This window comes from Gadus chalcogrammus, chromosome 17, assembly GCF_026213295.1.
Source record: "Gadus chalcogrammus isolate NIFS_2021 chromosome 17, NIFS_Gcha_1.0, whole genome shotgun sequence".
Classification (NCBI taxonomy): Eukaryota; Metazoa; Chordata; class Actinopteri; order Gadiformes; family Gadidae; genus Gadus; species Gadus chalcogrammus.
This window is the reverse complement of record NC_079428.1, coordinates 300,708-315,714: the sequence shown is the minus strand read 5'-3', so window position 1 is coordinate 315,714 and position 15,007 is coordinate 300,708. Positions and strand designations below refer to the sequence as shown.

The 15,007-nt window shown below is 40.3% G+C and overlaps 1 long non-coding RNA gene across 3 annotated transcripts; it reads right to left on the bottom strand.

The window, feature by feature from the left end:
* Positions 1–6,566: 6,566 nt before the first annotated feature.
* LOC130369985 (uncharacterized) lies at positions 6,567–14,962 on the bottom strand. 3 transcript variants are annotated; one of them, XR_008892928.1, is made up of 3 exons: positions 11,959–14,962; positions 9,819–9,935; positions 6,567–9,604 (listed from the first exon to the last, which is right to left on the bottom strand). It is a non-coding gene; the product is annotated as an uncharacterized LOC130369985 (long non-coding RNA). The 3 variants fall into 3 exon arrangements; XR_008892929.1 differs by having other exon boundaries at positions 12,015–14,962; XR_008892930.1 differs by lacking the exon at positions 11,959–14,962 and adding an exon at positions 11,224–11,265.
* Between the last annotated feature and the right edge of the window lie 45 nt (positions 14,963–15,007).

Sequence of the window (15,007 nt, the reverse complement as noted above, 5' to 3'; positions counted from 1 at the left end):
TTGCCGAAATTTATTTGAGGACTCAGTATTTCTGAAGTTGTGGAAGAAAACCCCTTATTCCATGTGTGAATTAGGCCATATTATTTGGCAATAAACTGAGCCATTTGCAGTTTGAAATTCACGTGCATCTGTCTCATCGGAGACTGCCGACGCGCTGTCAAAATATCAACTCGTCCGATTCAAATGCGCTCATGGCTCTTAAAGGGGATGGGAGCTGGCACTCTCATTGGTTTGTTGCGACGCAAGTGTCATTTATCCGCCTGTAAAATAGCGATAGCGCCGTAGAACCGCCCACAAAGCTACTTGCGCTTTGCGCTTCCCACTTGCGTTTCAGACCGTCAAAATAGGGCCCTAAAAGGCTAACACTGTCGTTTTTATTGGTCGTCATGAAAAAAACATAAGGCATAAGGGCTAACTCTGTCATTTTCTATCAATTCAAACTTAACAGACAACACTGGTGTTTTTTTTATCTTAAAAACATAAGGGGTAACACTGTTGTTTATCGGTCGTCATGAAAAAATCATAAGGGAAATTTTATTTTATTTTATTAAAATAAAACATAAGGGGTAACACTGTCGTGTTTTATCAAATAAAACATAAGGGGCAAGACTGTCGCTTTTGATCAATTATGAAATAAAGGGGTAAGACTGTCGTTAGTTCTCAAAGGAAACACAAGGGGTAACACTCTCGTTTTTTATTGTTCGTCGTAAAAAAAAACATAAGGTGTAACACTGTATTCTTTGTAAAAAAACGTAAGGGGTAACACTGTCGTTTTCTATCAATTCAAACTTAAGGGACAACACTGGTTTTTTTTTATCTTAAAAACATAAGGGGTAACACTTGTTTTTTATCGGACGTCATGAAAAAATCATAAGGGTAATGTTATTTTATTTTATCAAAATAAAACATAAGGGGTAACACTGTCGTGTTTTATCAATTAAAACATAAGTGGTAACACTGTCGTTTTTTATCAATGATAAAATAAATAATTGATAGAATGTCATTAGTGTCGTTAGTTCTCAAAGAAATCACAAGGGGTGATGCTGTCGTTTTTTATTGGTCGTCATGAAAGAAAAACTGGAGGCAGAAGTCACTGTTCCATCTGTTGAAGTCAGAATTGTTGATGCAGAAGTCAATGGTACATCCGTTTGAGTCAGAACTATGGATGCAGAAGTTGATGGCTCTGCTGTTGAAGTTTGAACCGTAGTTTGAGAAGTTAGTGGGTCCGAAGTCACTGTTCCATCTGTTGAAGTCAGAACTGTGGATGCAGAAATCAAATGTCCATTCGTTGAGGTCATAAATGTGGATGCAGAAGTCGATAGCTCTGCTGTTGAAGTCAGAACTGTGATTGCAGAAGTCGATGGCTCTGATGTTGAAGTTTGAACAGTAGTTTGAGAATTCAGTGGTTCAGAAGTAACTGTTTCATCTGTTGAAGTCAGAACTGTGGATGCAGAAGTCCATGGTCCATCTGTTGAAGTCGGAACTGTTGATGCAGAGGTCAATGGCTGATCTGTTGAAGTCAGAACAATGGATGCAGAAGTCAGTTTTTTATCGGTCGTCATGAAAAAAGACATAAGGGGTAACACTGTCTTTTATATCGGTCGTCATGAAAAAAAACATAAGGGGTAACACTGTCGTTTTTTTATTGGTCGTCATGAAAAAAAACATAAGGGGTAACACTGTCGTTTTTTTATTGGTCGTCATGAAAAAAAACATAAGGGGCAACACTGTCGTTTTTTATTGGTCGTCATGAAAAAAACATAAGGGGTAACACTGTCGTTTTTTATTGGTCGTCATGAAAAAAAACATAAGGGGTAACACTGTTGTTTTTTATCGGTCGTCATGAAAGAAAACATAAGGGGTAACACTGTCGTTTTTTATTGGTCGTCATGAAAAACGACCAATAAAAAACACTGTTGTTTTTTATCGGTCGTCATGAAAGAAAACATAAGGGGTAACACTGTCGTTTTTTATTGGTCGTCATGAAAAACGACCAATAAAAAACTCGTTTTTTATCGGTCGTCATGAAAAAAACATAAGGGGCAACACTGTCGTTTTTTATTGGTCGTCTTGAAAAAAAACATAAGGGGTAACACTGTCGTCTTTTATTGGTCGTCTTGAAAAAAAACATAAGGGGTAACACTGTCGTTTTTTATTGGTCGTCTTGAAAAAAAACATAAGGGGTAACACTGTTGTTTTTTATTGGTCGTCTTGAAAAAAAACATAAGGGGTAACACTGTCGTTTTATATTGGTCGTCTTGAAAAAAAACATAAGGGGTAACACTGTCGTTTTTTATTGGTCGTCTTGAAAGAAAACATAAGGGGTAACACTGTCGTTTTTTTATTGGTCGTCATGAAAAAAACATAAGGGGTAACACTGTCGTTTTTTATTGGTCGTCTTGAAAAAAAACATAAGGGGTAACACTGTTGTTTTTTATTGGTCGTCTTGAAAAAAAACAAGGGGTAACACTGTCGTTTTTTATTGGTCGTCTTGAAAAAAAACATAAGGGGTAACACTGTCGTTTTTTATTGGTCGTCTTGAAAAAAAACATAAGGGGTAACACTGTCGTTTTTAATTGGTCGTCATGAAAAAATACATAAGGGGTAACACTGTTGTTTTTTATTGGTCGTCATGAAAAAAAACATAAGGGGTAACACTGTCGTTTTTTATTGGTCGTCATGAAAAAAACATAAGGGGTGAGTTGTTTTTGTGATTTTCAATTTTACTTGACGAACTATTAAGTGACTACGAGCATTCAGATTGGCCAATGCGTAGTCATGCTATCCGTGTACTGCCCACGTCAAAATGAGTGAAAGTCAGTCAGAGTTTTACTATCCATATTAAACTCCGGTTTCGGCGTATCAACTTCGCTATAGCTTGGTCGCTATGTTAAAGCCTCAATTTGGAGACGTGAGGTTGGCGGTTGCAGCCGTGGACTCCGCGTCTGAACCGTGGATCGGGCGGATGACGCGACAAAAAAATATATTTTAATTAAATTCGGGCGGTTGGCGGTTAAACCAATAAAAATAAAAATATTTATAAATATTTGTATTTTATATATTATAAATATTTTTATTTTATTATTTATTTTCTTTAAAGTTATTTTCCCAGCAAACTGGCCTGTTCCCTAGAGGAGCAGTATGGGGAATCCAAGTTGAAACAACTTGCCCAAAGGTTCAGACTTGATGACAGAAAAATTCTTGAAGGCTATAGGGATTTTAAGGATAACTCAAGCATCATTCCAGAAAACCTTGCACCACTCCTGAATATCGACCATCTCATTCCAGTTAGCACTGCTGAGTGTGAGAGGGGGTTCAGCTTAATGAACATCATAGTGTGCCCCCTGAGATGCAGTCTGCACTTGGTCACAGTGTCGTCCTTGATGTTTATTCAACTGAATGGCCCACCACTCAGCCACCACAAAGTTCAATCCAACACGTATGTGAAGTCCTGGCTGGTGAAGCACAGGGGAGCCATGAACCCCAGAACACGGCCCTGCAAGGCAGGACCTGACGTGGAGGACAAGGAGGCCCTCTGGGTACTACTGTGAAAAGCATGCATACTAATACACACACATACACACATGCCATAGATAGATAGTTCTTAATCTACACATACTTTTCTTTACTGTTGAAATTTGAACAACTTGAATAAACTACAAACACATTCATTGACTGTCATTGATTGATTTAATATGACTTTAATTGATAACATAATGGAATATAGCTAGCCTTACAGAGTTGCAACACTTTGCGTTGCGTTGCGTTGTGTCGAGGTCGGTCTGATCAAAAAATTCATAGTTTACCCACCTCTAATTTGACCACTACAGCCCTGGTCGTCTTGAAAAAAAACAAGGGGTAACACTGTCGTTTTTTATTGGTCGTCTTGAAAAAAAACATAAGGGGTAACACTGTCGTTTTTTATTGGTCGTCTTGAAAAAAAAACATAAGGGGTAACACTGTCGTTTTTTATTGGTCGTCTTGAAAAAAACATAAGGGGTAACACTGTCGTTTTTTATTGGTCGTCTTGAAAAAAAACATAAGGGGTAACACTGTCGTTTTTTTATTGGTCGTCTTGAAAAAAAACATAAGGGGTAACACTGTCGTTTTTTATTGGTCGTCTTGAAAAAAAACATAAGGGGTAACACTGTCGTTTTTTATTGGTCGTCTTGAAAAAAAACATAAGGGGTAACACTGTCGTTTTTTATTGGTCGTCTTGAAAAAAAACATAAGGGGTAACGCTGTCGTTTTTTATTGGTCGTCTTGAAAAAAAAACATAAGGGGTAACCCTGTCGTTTTTTTATTGGTCGTCTTGAAAAAAAACATAAGGGGTAACACTGTCGTTTTTTATTGGTCGTCTTGAAAAAAAAACATAAGGGGTAACACTGTCGTTTTTTATTGGTCGTCTTGAAAGAAAACATAAGGGGTAACACTGTCGTTTTTTATTGGTCGTCATGAAAAAAAACATAAGGGGTAACACTGTCGTTTTTTATTGGTCGTCTTGAAAAAAAACATAAGGGGTAACACTGTCGTTTTTTATTGGTCGTCTTGAAAAAAAACATAAGGGGTAACACGGTCGTTTTTTATTGGTCGTCTTGAAAAAAAACATAAGGGGTAACACTGTCGTTTTTTATTGGTCGTCTTGAAAAAAAACATAAGGGGTAACACTGTCGTTTTTTATTGGTCGTCTTGAAAAAAAACATAAGGGGTAACACTGTCGTTTTTAATTGGTCGTCATGAAAAAATACATAAGGGGTAACACTGTTTTTTATTGGTCGTCATGAAAAAAAACATAAGGGGTAACACTGTCGTTTTTTATTGGTCGTCATGAAAAAAACATAAGGGGTAACACTGTCGTTTTTTATTGGTCGTCATGAAAAAAAACATAAGGGGTAACACTGTCGTTTTTTATTGGTCGTCTTGAAAGAAAACATAAGGGGTAACACTGTCGTTTTTTATTGGTCGTCATGAAAAAAAACATAAGGGGTAACACTGTCGTTTTTTATTGGTCGTCTTGAAAAAAAACATAAGGGGTAACACTGTCGTTTTTTATTGGTCGTCTTGAAAAAAAACATAAGGGGTAACACTGTCGTTTTTTATTGGTCGTCTTGAAAAAAAACATAAGGGGTAACACTGTCGTTTTTAATTGGTCGTCATGAAAAAATACATAAGGGGTAACACTGTTTTTTATTGGTCGTCATGAAAAAAAACATAAGGGGTAACACTGTTGTTTTTAATTGGTCGTCATGAAAAAAAACATAAGGGGTATCACTGTCGTTTTTAATTGGTCGTCATGAAAAAAAACATAAGGGGTAACACTGTCGTTTTTTATTGGTCGTCATGAAAAAAACATAAGGGGTAACACTGTCGTTTTTAATTGGTCGTCATGAAAAAAAACATAAGGGGTAACACTGTTGTTTTTTATTGGTCGTCATGAAAAAAACATAAGGGGTAACACTGTTGTTTTTTATTGGTCGTCATGAAAAAAAACATAAGGGGTAAGTTCAATAAAAGGTAAGTTCAATAAGGTTCATAAAATGTCATTGACAACTATAACTTTCGACCATATCATAGTAAGTGTCTCGGTGGCGCATGTGAGAGAGCTGTTGGATATCAGTTCTGGAGACCTGGGTTCGAGTCCCACCTGACACACTCTCACCTGGAACTCCCTGACACATTCTCACCTGGAATCCAGGTGGGTGTTCAACATTTTTGTAGTAAAGTAAAAGAGAAACTTTTATCAAAACGTCCCCTCCGGGTGTTTGAGCTGTTGAGGATCTGTTCTGGAGTCATCGGTCTGACTCCTACGGGGGGGGGTCTTATGGGAACGACTCTCTGCTGATTGGGTCCATTCTCTCACACATTCATTTCGAATGACTGTCTGTGGGAATGGATGGCTGTGAATGAGTGCACTCATTCACAGTCATCCACTCACACAGACAGTCATTCCCACTCGCCCATTCATTCCCAATGACTGTCAGTGTGAATGGATGGCTGTGAATTAACTGATTCACAGACACATCCATTCACAGAGACAGTCATTCATACGCATCCAATCACCAGAGAGTGATTCTCACAAAACCCCCAATTGCAGGAATCGAACCGGTGTCTCCAGAACAGATCCTCAACAGCTCTATCACCTGCGCCACAGAGACACCGACTTAGAAAGGGAGAAAGTTCATTGTTGACCCTACAATACACATGACATTGTTGGAAAAGGTTTCCAATCCAAGGTGAGTGTTCCTGCCGGGATTTGAACCCAGGTCATATACACGACTCAATAACAGAACACATACAGCTCTATCCATTGCGCCACTGAGCAACTAGTCCAGACATAATCGGAGTTCATATTTGACTTGACATTTCACATGAAGTAATGTCGCGTGAAATTGAATGTCAATTATAACCTCCAACCACTCAATAGTAAGTGTCTCGGTGGCGCATGTGAGAGAGCTGTTGGGTAACAGTCGTGGAGACCGGGGTTCAACTCCCACCTGACACACTCTCACCTGGGACACGCAGACACCTGCAATCCAGGTGGGAGTACAACATTTTGGGTAAACTATCAGAGCAACGTTTATCAAAACGTCCCCTCCTCTCGGTGTTTGAGCTGTTGAGGATCTGTTCTGGAGTCATCGGTCTGACTCCTACGGGGGGGGTCTTATGGGAACGACTCTCTGCTGATTGGGTCCATTCACTCACACATTCATTTCGAATGACTGTCTGTGGGAATGGATGGCTGTGAATGAGTGCACTCATTCACAGTCATCCACTCTCCCAGACAGTCATTCCCACTCGCCCATTCATTCCCAATGACTGTCAGTGTGATTGGATGGCTGTGAATTAACTGATTCACAGACACATCCATTCACAGAGACAGTCATTCACACGCATCCAATCACCAGAGAGTGATTCTCACAAAACCCCCAATTGCAGGAATCGAACCGGTGTCTCCAGAACAGATCCTCAACAGCTCTATCACCTGCGCCACAGAGACACCGACTTAGAAAGGGAGAAAGTTCATTGTTGACCCTACAATACACATGACATTGTTGGAAAAAGACTCCAATCCAAGGTGAGTGTTCCTGACAGGATTTGAACCCAGGTCATATTCACGACTCAAGAACAGAACACATACAGCTCTATCCACTGCCCCACTGAGCAACTGGTTCAGACTTAATCAGAGTTCATAATTGACTTAACGATTCACGTCGCGTGAAATTGAATGTCAATTATAACCTCCAACCACTTAATGAAAAGTGTCTCAGTGGTGTAGTTGTTAGAGCAGGTCACCCTCATTCTGGAGACATGGGTTCAAGTCTCTTCAACCACGCTCTCTTCTGAAACCTGATATATTTTGTATACAACAAAGTAATATAAATTATAATCCTTATACCAACCCAAAGAACACCAACAGCTTTACCAACTGAGCAGCTGTGTGTGATTGTGACGCAGATTAACAAACTCAAGGAGCTAGGCAATTAGTGGCTTTCTCCTATAATAGGAACATCTCTTGACTCGTATTATTAGAAAACTTGTAAGAAAAAAGGAACAAGACTTAATTTCACAAGGCTAAATAATGATCAATAAAATCGAAATATTGACCAGAATATGACATTATACCACACCTTTCCTGATAAGTCCCTGATAGGCTACTGTCCAACTAATGAAATGACACAAACTAAACATGTGCTACCCTAAAATATTTTTTTTAATAGAAAACATTTAAATAACTGAATTTACTGGTTTGATTAATTCAGAACTCTGCTTACTGATTAAATGTTTGTACTTGCGTGATTCTGTCACTTGTTGGGTCATATCTTCATGTTGAATGAGTTTATGAACTTATGACATTGCTTTTGATAAAAGCGTCAGTGAAATAAATGTAATAAAATTTTTATTATTATTATGAGTATCGGTACTGTTGCAATGGTACTTCAGGTTTTTCCAGCTTTAAATGTGATCTTTAAATTCTTAGTTAGGCATAGATTGTCCCTACTTTAGATGAGCTCACATAAAAATACATAGAGTGAATGACAGAGTGATGACTCCTTTTTAATTTTACTGTGTGTAAAATGTTATTTTTGCAAACATGTGACCAATAAGACTTTGAATTGAAGTGGTGATATTATGTCACCAGGTGTGTGTGCTTAGCCTCGTCATGGCTAATCACACTGACGCACGGTGGTAATATCAACCCTTTAACAATTGCTTTCTAGCAAGCTGAACAAAACATGAACTGCAGCAATATTCGGTGTTCATAAAGAACTAACGTATTAAATTGTAAATCATTAACAAACCTTATAAATAATAGTATGAATCATCTCAATAATCATTTATAAAGGATTATACATTTCTCACCACTTCTCTATGGTTTCAGAGATACGCTTCTCTGTACTCCATTTCCCAGCATGCTCAGCTCCTCCCAGAGTCACCCAGTGTGTTTGACTCTCCGGGCTGACCTTTGACCAGTGCCATAATGGGTGCCAAGCTATTGAAGGACTTCAATATCGGGGTGAAATCGACTTCAGTCAAATGAAGGGCGGATAAAAAGGCTCAGGTCACAACTGATCACAAACGGCTGCTCCAAATACAAGGGTTGAACTGTGTACGTGCGTCAGATCATTGGCTGAGGAGGACTGAAGAACCACAGCAAGACCGCGGAAACATTGTTTATTTTCCTCCAATACAAAAAAAGAAATCACAAAAGGTGTGGGGGCAAAGGCCTTTCAGATGCGTTTACAAAAACATACAACAATTCGTCTGCCTCTCAAAATTCATAACATTGAAAGAAGCTAATTTATAGTGTTCTCATTGGTAATATTGAAAAAGGTACACATTTTCATTTGGCTTTGTGTGCAATGCATTGGGATTCTCTATGTGCATATTTGTGTGTATGCATGTATTGTGTGTAAATTACTGCGACAATACAGCAAACGTGATATCATACTTTTTATTTTGAGTTTGTGGGTGTGTTGGTTTTATTTTCAAATCAATTGTAAATTGAACAAAGTGTGATAAACAGTCTTTTGAATCCTAATTAATTGCTACTCTTTCTTTATCACTTGAGGCCAACTACTGAGTAAATATAATAATAAAGCAAAGCTAAGCGTTGTTTTTTTACATCTGATCTAAAGTCTGCTTCAAGTGCACATGCCTGGCCTGTAGCCAGAGACAATAGCCTAACTAGAAAGTATCCAGAGTTTCATTAATAGATTGTTTTCCCATTTCGGGCCACAAAAACATCCATGTTTAAATAGATTGTAATGTGTTCTAAACGCACAGACACACACGCACAGACACACACACACACACACTCACACTCATCCCATCAACACGGCAACAAACACACAAGCAATATAACACTCACACCCCCACACACACAAACACAGACACACACACGCACACACAACTGACCCACCAACCCACCCAAACACACACTCCTGGAAGTTGCTGTACTTGTAGACGGCGCCCCCGGTGTGCGCGGGCACATCCCCCATGGTGGCGATGTCCAGGTACTGGCTGGGGAACAGGAAGAGGTCCACGCGGAAGCCCTGAGCTACACAGTCCTTGGACAGCTGAAAGATCAGCATTCCTTGATAGGCTAAATTAATACGCAAGGAGCGTTTGAGGTTAATGATAATGATAGAGATACAAATGAAATGGGATAATTATAAGATGAGATGTAAACATGTTTAAAAATAACTTAATAAGTAATTAAGCACATAAGTCAAATATAAAATAGAACAGATTGAATCAGTGCATAACCTCGACCAGCTTGAAAGAAACAGAGTAGAAGCAGTGACCCCGAGCCTCACCTTCTCCTTGTCCGTGCTGACCAGCTTCTTATCGTCTCGGTTCTTCAACTTCCCAGGAGCCTCAGCGGTCGGGATGGAGGCGTGGAAGATGAAGAGCTTCCTGCTGCACTCAGCCGCCTGGAGAGAGAGAGAAAAGGAAGAGAGAGAGAAAAGGAAGAGAGAGAGAGAGACAGACAGACAGACAGACAGACAGACACATGCCTTTTGGGCAACAGAACGGTACAGTCCCTCATTGCAGCGGACCACCGAAATGAGCACAACGTTTTTTATTCTGTATCATTTTTCCCCAACTGAAACCTGCAAGTGAACCTCAGCTCCGAGTCGTTCCTCGACAATGACATCATGTCGTTCAGTTGTAAGAAAAATAGAATAATGTTCTAAAATAGGTACAAGATTTCCCTTGATGTTTACAAATATACATCAAGAAAGGCTGCATGTTGAAATCCCCACCCTGTACAGAGATGTATTTATATATAACCATGTGTTTTCATATGAAATGAACATTAAACAGAACAGATAGGTGCAATAAAAATACACACATGCAGAATGTATTCATGTTATTTATGTTGAATCAATATATGTTCTACTAAAACTCAGAAAAAGCTAAAGTTTGTAAGAAACCAAACCGTTTGTAAATCCTTCAAGATTTCAGCGAGATAAGAGTATTAGCGTTTGTGCAGATCACTGATTTACGACCGCTACAACAGATTCCACCAGAAAGCTTTACTGTGGTAAGATAGCGGCCTATGGTGACGTTCTAGACGCCGCCGTAGGGCATCTAGTTAATATCTATATCTATGGTGACAACAAACCTGGCGCGACGGAAGTACTCTGGCGTGACGGAAGTGATTTATTTTTTAAACTTTTTTTTTACTCGTTTTATCTATACATATTATGTGTTTCAATACAGTTTTCTGTTCAAAGATCTCAACTGAAGGTCACCTTGTATGTATTTGCGTTCCTGGCCACACAAAATATATACTGCGTGCAGTTCCCGTTTTGTCCACCAGACGGCAGGGGTTGACTGACTGATTATTGGCGTTCGGGAATGTTTTTAATTTATAACTTTAGTTTATGAATAAAATCAATACTTTAAAAACAGAGGCATTGCTGTTGTATTTTCGTCTTTAATGTGTAGTTATCTGTTTTTAGAGCTTAACCGAAGTTCACCTCGTATGTAATCTCCTGGCCACAAAAAATATACTGCCCGCAGTTCTCGTTTTGTCCATCAGAGGGCAGGCGTTGACTGACTGTGAAACAAAGCGTCTGTGGGAATGTCTTTTAAGTTGTAACATTATTCCATTAACGAAGTCAAAATCTTAACTTGCCGTTTGGTTCATTTAATTACATAAATTGAATTTTATGAAACACCAATCTCGAAACGTATGGTATGACAACGAGCTACCTATGGGGACGATATATCCGGGGCACCGGTGGAGCCGGATATCCGGGGCTTGAATTCCTCATCCGTCGGCGTGTCATTGTTTACAGTCCGACAAGCAACTTTAAACGCAAGTATTGAGTTGGAGCCTATATTTTTTGTTTGCAGACAAGTCTAACGTTGCTATAATCGTTTTATATTTACATATTATGTGTTTCAACACAGTTTTCTATTCAAAGATCTCAACTGAAGTTCACCTCGTATGTATTTGCGATCCTGGCCACACAAAATATATACTGCGTGCAGTTCTCGTTTTGTCCACCGGGAGGCAGGCGTTGACCGACTATAAATATTGGATTGTGGGCCTCAGTCTTGTGATTGCTCCATCATCTTTTCTTATGAAAAGCGTCTTACCATATTAAGCGCTATATAAATTTCATTTTTTATTATTATTATTATTATTATTATTTTTATGCACAAACAACAAATGAACGTCTCAACTGGTTCGGTTATGACGTCTCGATGACTGATTAACTTCTAATTCAATTGTTGGCGTAGTGGAATATATATCCGTCATCTTATCATTACTATGAAGGTATTAAGGCTGTAAACGAAGCAAACGCATACATTTTAATAACTGGTATTTTCCAACTGACATTTCTAACCGACATATTCAAACTCAAATTGAGGTTCAAATAAGCTGAGGAACACAGAAGAGTTACTACTGTGTCGAAACACAAATCTTTAAAATGGTGTGACCTGGTCCTAGGGTGAGGAGAGGGGTCGGGAATGAACAGAGAGAGTTGGATGGTCACCTGTTTTGGAGAAGAAGTTGATGAGCGAGTCCGTCTCGCAGCTCTTGAACAGCTCCATCAGCTGGGAGCTGATGGAGCTTGTTACTGTTCTGTTCTTTAATTGGTCCATAGAGCCAGAGGGCTACCGTCGGGCTCATATATATATATATAGAACACTGTGTATATAATATATCTATGGTAGGGCTCTTGAACCATAGACATAGACCATGGAAGAATGTCTTGAACGCACCCTCATGTACGTCCTCAGACTTCCGGTTTTAGTTTTCAATCAGGAAGTCCGGTGACATGCTGTCAGCTGACCTGCTGTCAGCTGACTCAGGGCAGGAGTTCTAAAACCAGCCAACAGTTCGATCGGTGGTCTGAGCTCTTACCTCCACTTCTCCTCTAGTTATCCTCCTCGTCATGTCGTGTCTGATCTGCGGGCCCAAGCTGGCGACGTGCGGCATCGTGATCAGCGTCTGGGGTGTCGTCATGCTGGTAGGTGATTCACGCTCCTCGCGGTCCGGTCCCCCTAACCCGCTCCCGTCTCACCCTCTCCCGTCTCCCCCTCAGGCCCTGCTGGGGGTCTTCTTCAGAACCCACTCCGCGGTGCTCATCGAGGACGTCCCGCTGACTGAGGAGGACTTGAGGGAGTAGGTTATCCTATCGCAACTACTAACCAGAGGTCCAGTTCACTAACCTGTGTCTCTTTCACTAACCTGTCTCGGTCCTGTTCACTAACCTAACCTCTTGTGGTTCCAGTACCAACCCTCCTCAGAAGGTCTACGGGATCTACAACCAGGTCGCCTACAACTGCTTCATCGCGGCGGCCGTCTACGTGGTGGTGGGGGGCTTCTCCTTCTGCCAGGTGGCGCTCAACCGGCGGAAGGTGATTTGGTCAATGTTGGTTCTCATGGCCGTGTTAGAATAACATTCATTCATAAATCACATGACCACCCGAGTCCACGATGTGTAGTAATGTTGATGTTTCATCAGGAATACCTGGTTCGGTAGCAGCCCCTAGCGGAGAAGAGGACTTCCTGGAGCTTGAGGAGCGGTTAATGCGCTCCATCGCTGTAAACACTTTGTGCCAAAACATTTCCTACGACAGTCTCAGTGCCTTCTTTGTCTTACAAATGGTGAATTCAGAATAAATGATTTTTTTCATTTGTACATGGCTTGATCACAGAAGTTGTAGATGTATTTTGTAACAAGGAAATTATAAATCCCTGAAGCATTTTGCAGACACAAGTGGTTTCCTTGCAACCGGTTTGATTGAAGATTTTTCCTCCAACTTCACTGTGAAAACTATGCAGGTGCAGATAAACACTCGCAGTATAATCGAAATCATGACATTATCTTTACATTAAATCGTAAATTACATGCACAGTCAAACAAGCTGAACATAATACATGGAAATGGCCAACCACAACTTTTTTCATCTAATCTCGACTGGGTTTTTGGATTGTCTGTGCCGTTAAAGTAGCATTAATAATCGTTTACTACTTTAACGGCACCGACAATCCAAAAACCCAGTCGAAAAAGTGAAGTTCAAATCGTGACGCAGCTTTTACTTCTTCGCCATCTAGTTTATTTACGATCATTAAAAAAAAATATTTCATGGGTTTCAATGGAGAAAGTAATTATTCTATGGTCCCAGTCTTTATTTGCCCTGGATTACACATATGTTTGCAGATTTAAATTATAATTTTTCATGCAAAGAAAAAATAAAAAAAATCGCAAAGAAGTTTAATGTTTTGTGTGAGAACTCTTTGAACTACAGCGCTCCCAAGCCCCGGGGAACAGTGCATACTTCCGCAATCCACCGCTGCTCAGCGGCCAAGCCGGGTATTGCAGCTGTTTAAGCGGGCTGTGGACGGGTCCCTCGATTCAATGGGGCCCAGAAGTAGTTATCTCCGTTCACTCCAATACAAGTGGGGCACAGGAATGTGTCTCTGCAAAAAATGACTGGATATCAATCAAAGGCTCATAATTATCTTTATGCCCTGTACTAAAAATATGTTAGTTTTCTCTTTTCAAAACGCCAACTCAAGCGTTTTATTAGCCGTTTTGTTATTTTTTGCTGAAGGAGGGGTGGGCAGCTGAAAGCAGTCGTAGTGAAACAAATGTTTTCGGCCCGGCATTCGAGAGGGCCTAGAGCACGGCTCCGTTAACATCTCGTGTCCGGGGTTTTTCCTTTTACCTTCTTTCAAGGAGAGCACAAAAGCCTTGATCGAGGTGAAAGAAGGTGGTAAAATGCACCAAAGACACAGCCATGTTCCGACTGCTGGATCTGTTTGCGAGTGGTGGTGACGTATATCATACGCGTCGAGAGCAGCGGGAGTTGTAGTCCACAAAGCGCCCCACACAAAAACTAACCGTATCAAACTCCTACCCGCTAAATTATAGTTTTCTTTGCATGAAAAATTATCATTTAAATCCACAAACAACATATGTGTAATCCGGGGCATATAAAGACTGGGATCAGAAAATAATTACTTTCTCTCCATCGACTCCCATCTATTTTTCCGGTCTCATAGGTCCCATGAGCAATGGCGACTTACGAGCTCTATTAGGAAGGGGGGTCTACTCCCCAAGTTTGCAGGGGCACAATCTGCTTCCGTGGGGCGTTTAACTATTTAAATAAAGTTGTATCCTTAGACAACGTAATAACGATGTTTAAAATTGTAAACATAACTTAAAAGTTATTTCCTCTATGCTCATCTTCTAATATGAAAATTCAAAATATAATAACAGCATATTTTTAATGATGACAGTTACAGAAATGATATCAAAAGCCATATACAGGAAACATCAATCACAGAACATCAATCACAACAGGAGGCTGCAGGTGACCCCGCCCCCCAAGTGCTGGTCTCTACGGCCCACTCGCTGGACTGAACCTCGAAAAAAACGTTAAACTGGGACCCATAACAGGGGGTCGGTGAGTCCTGGGGGAGGGGGGGCAGTCCTGGGGGAGGGGGGCGGTCAGTCCTGGGGGGGGGGGGGGGGGG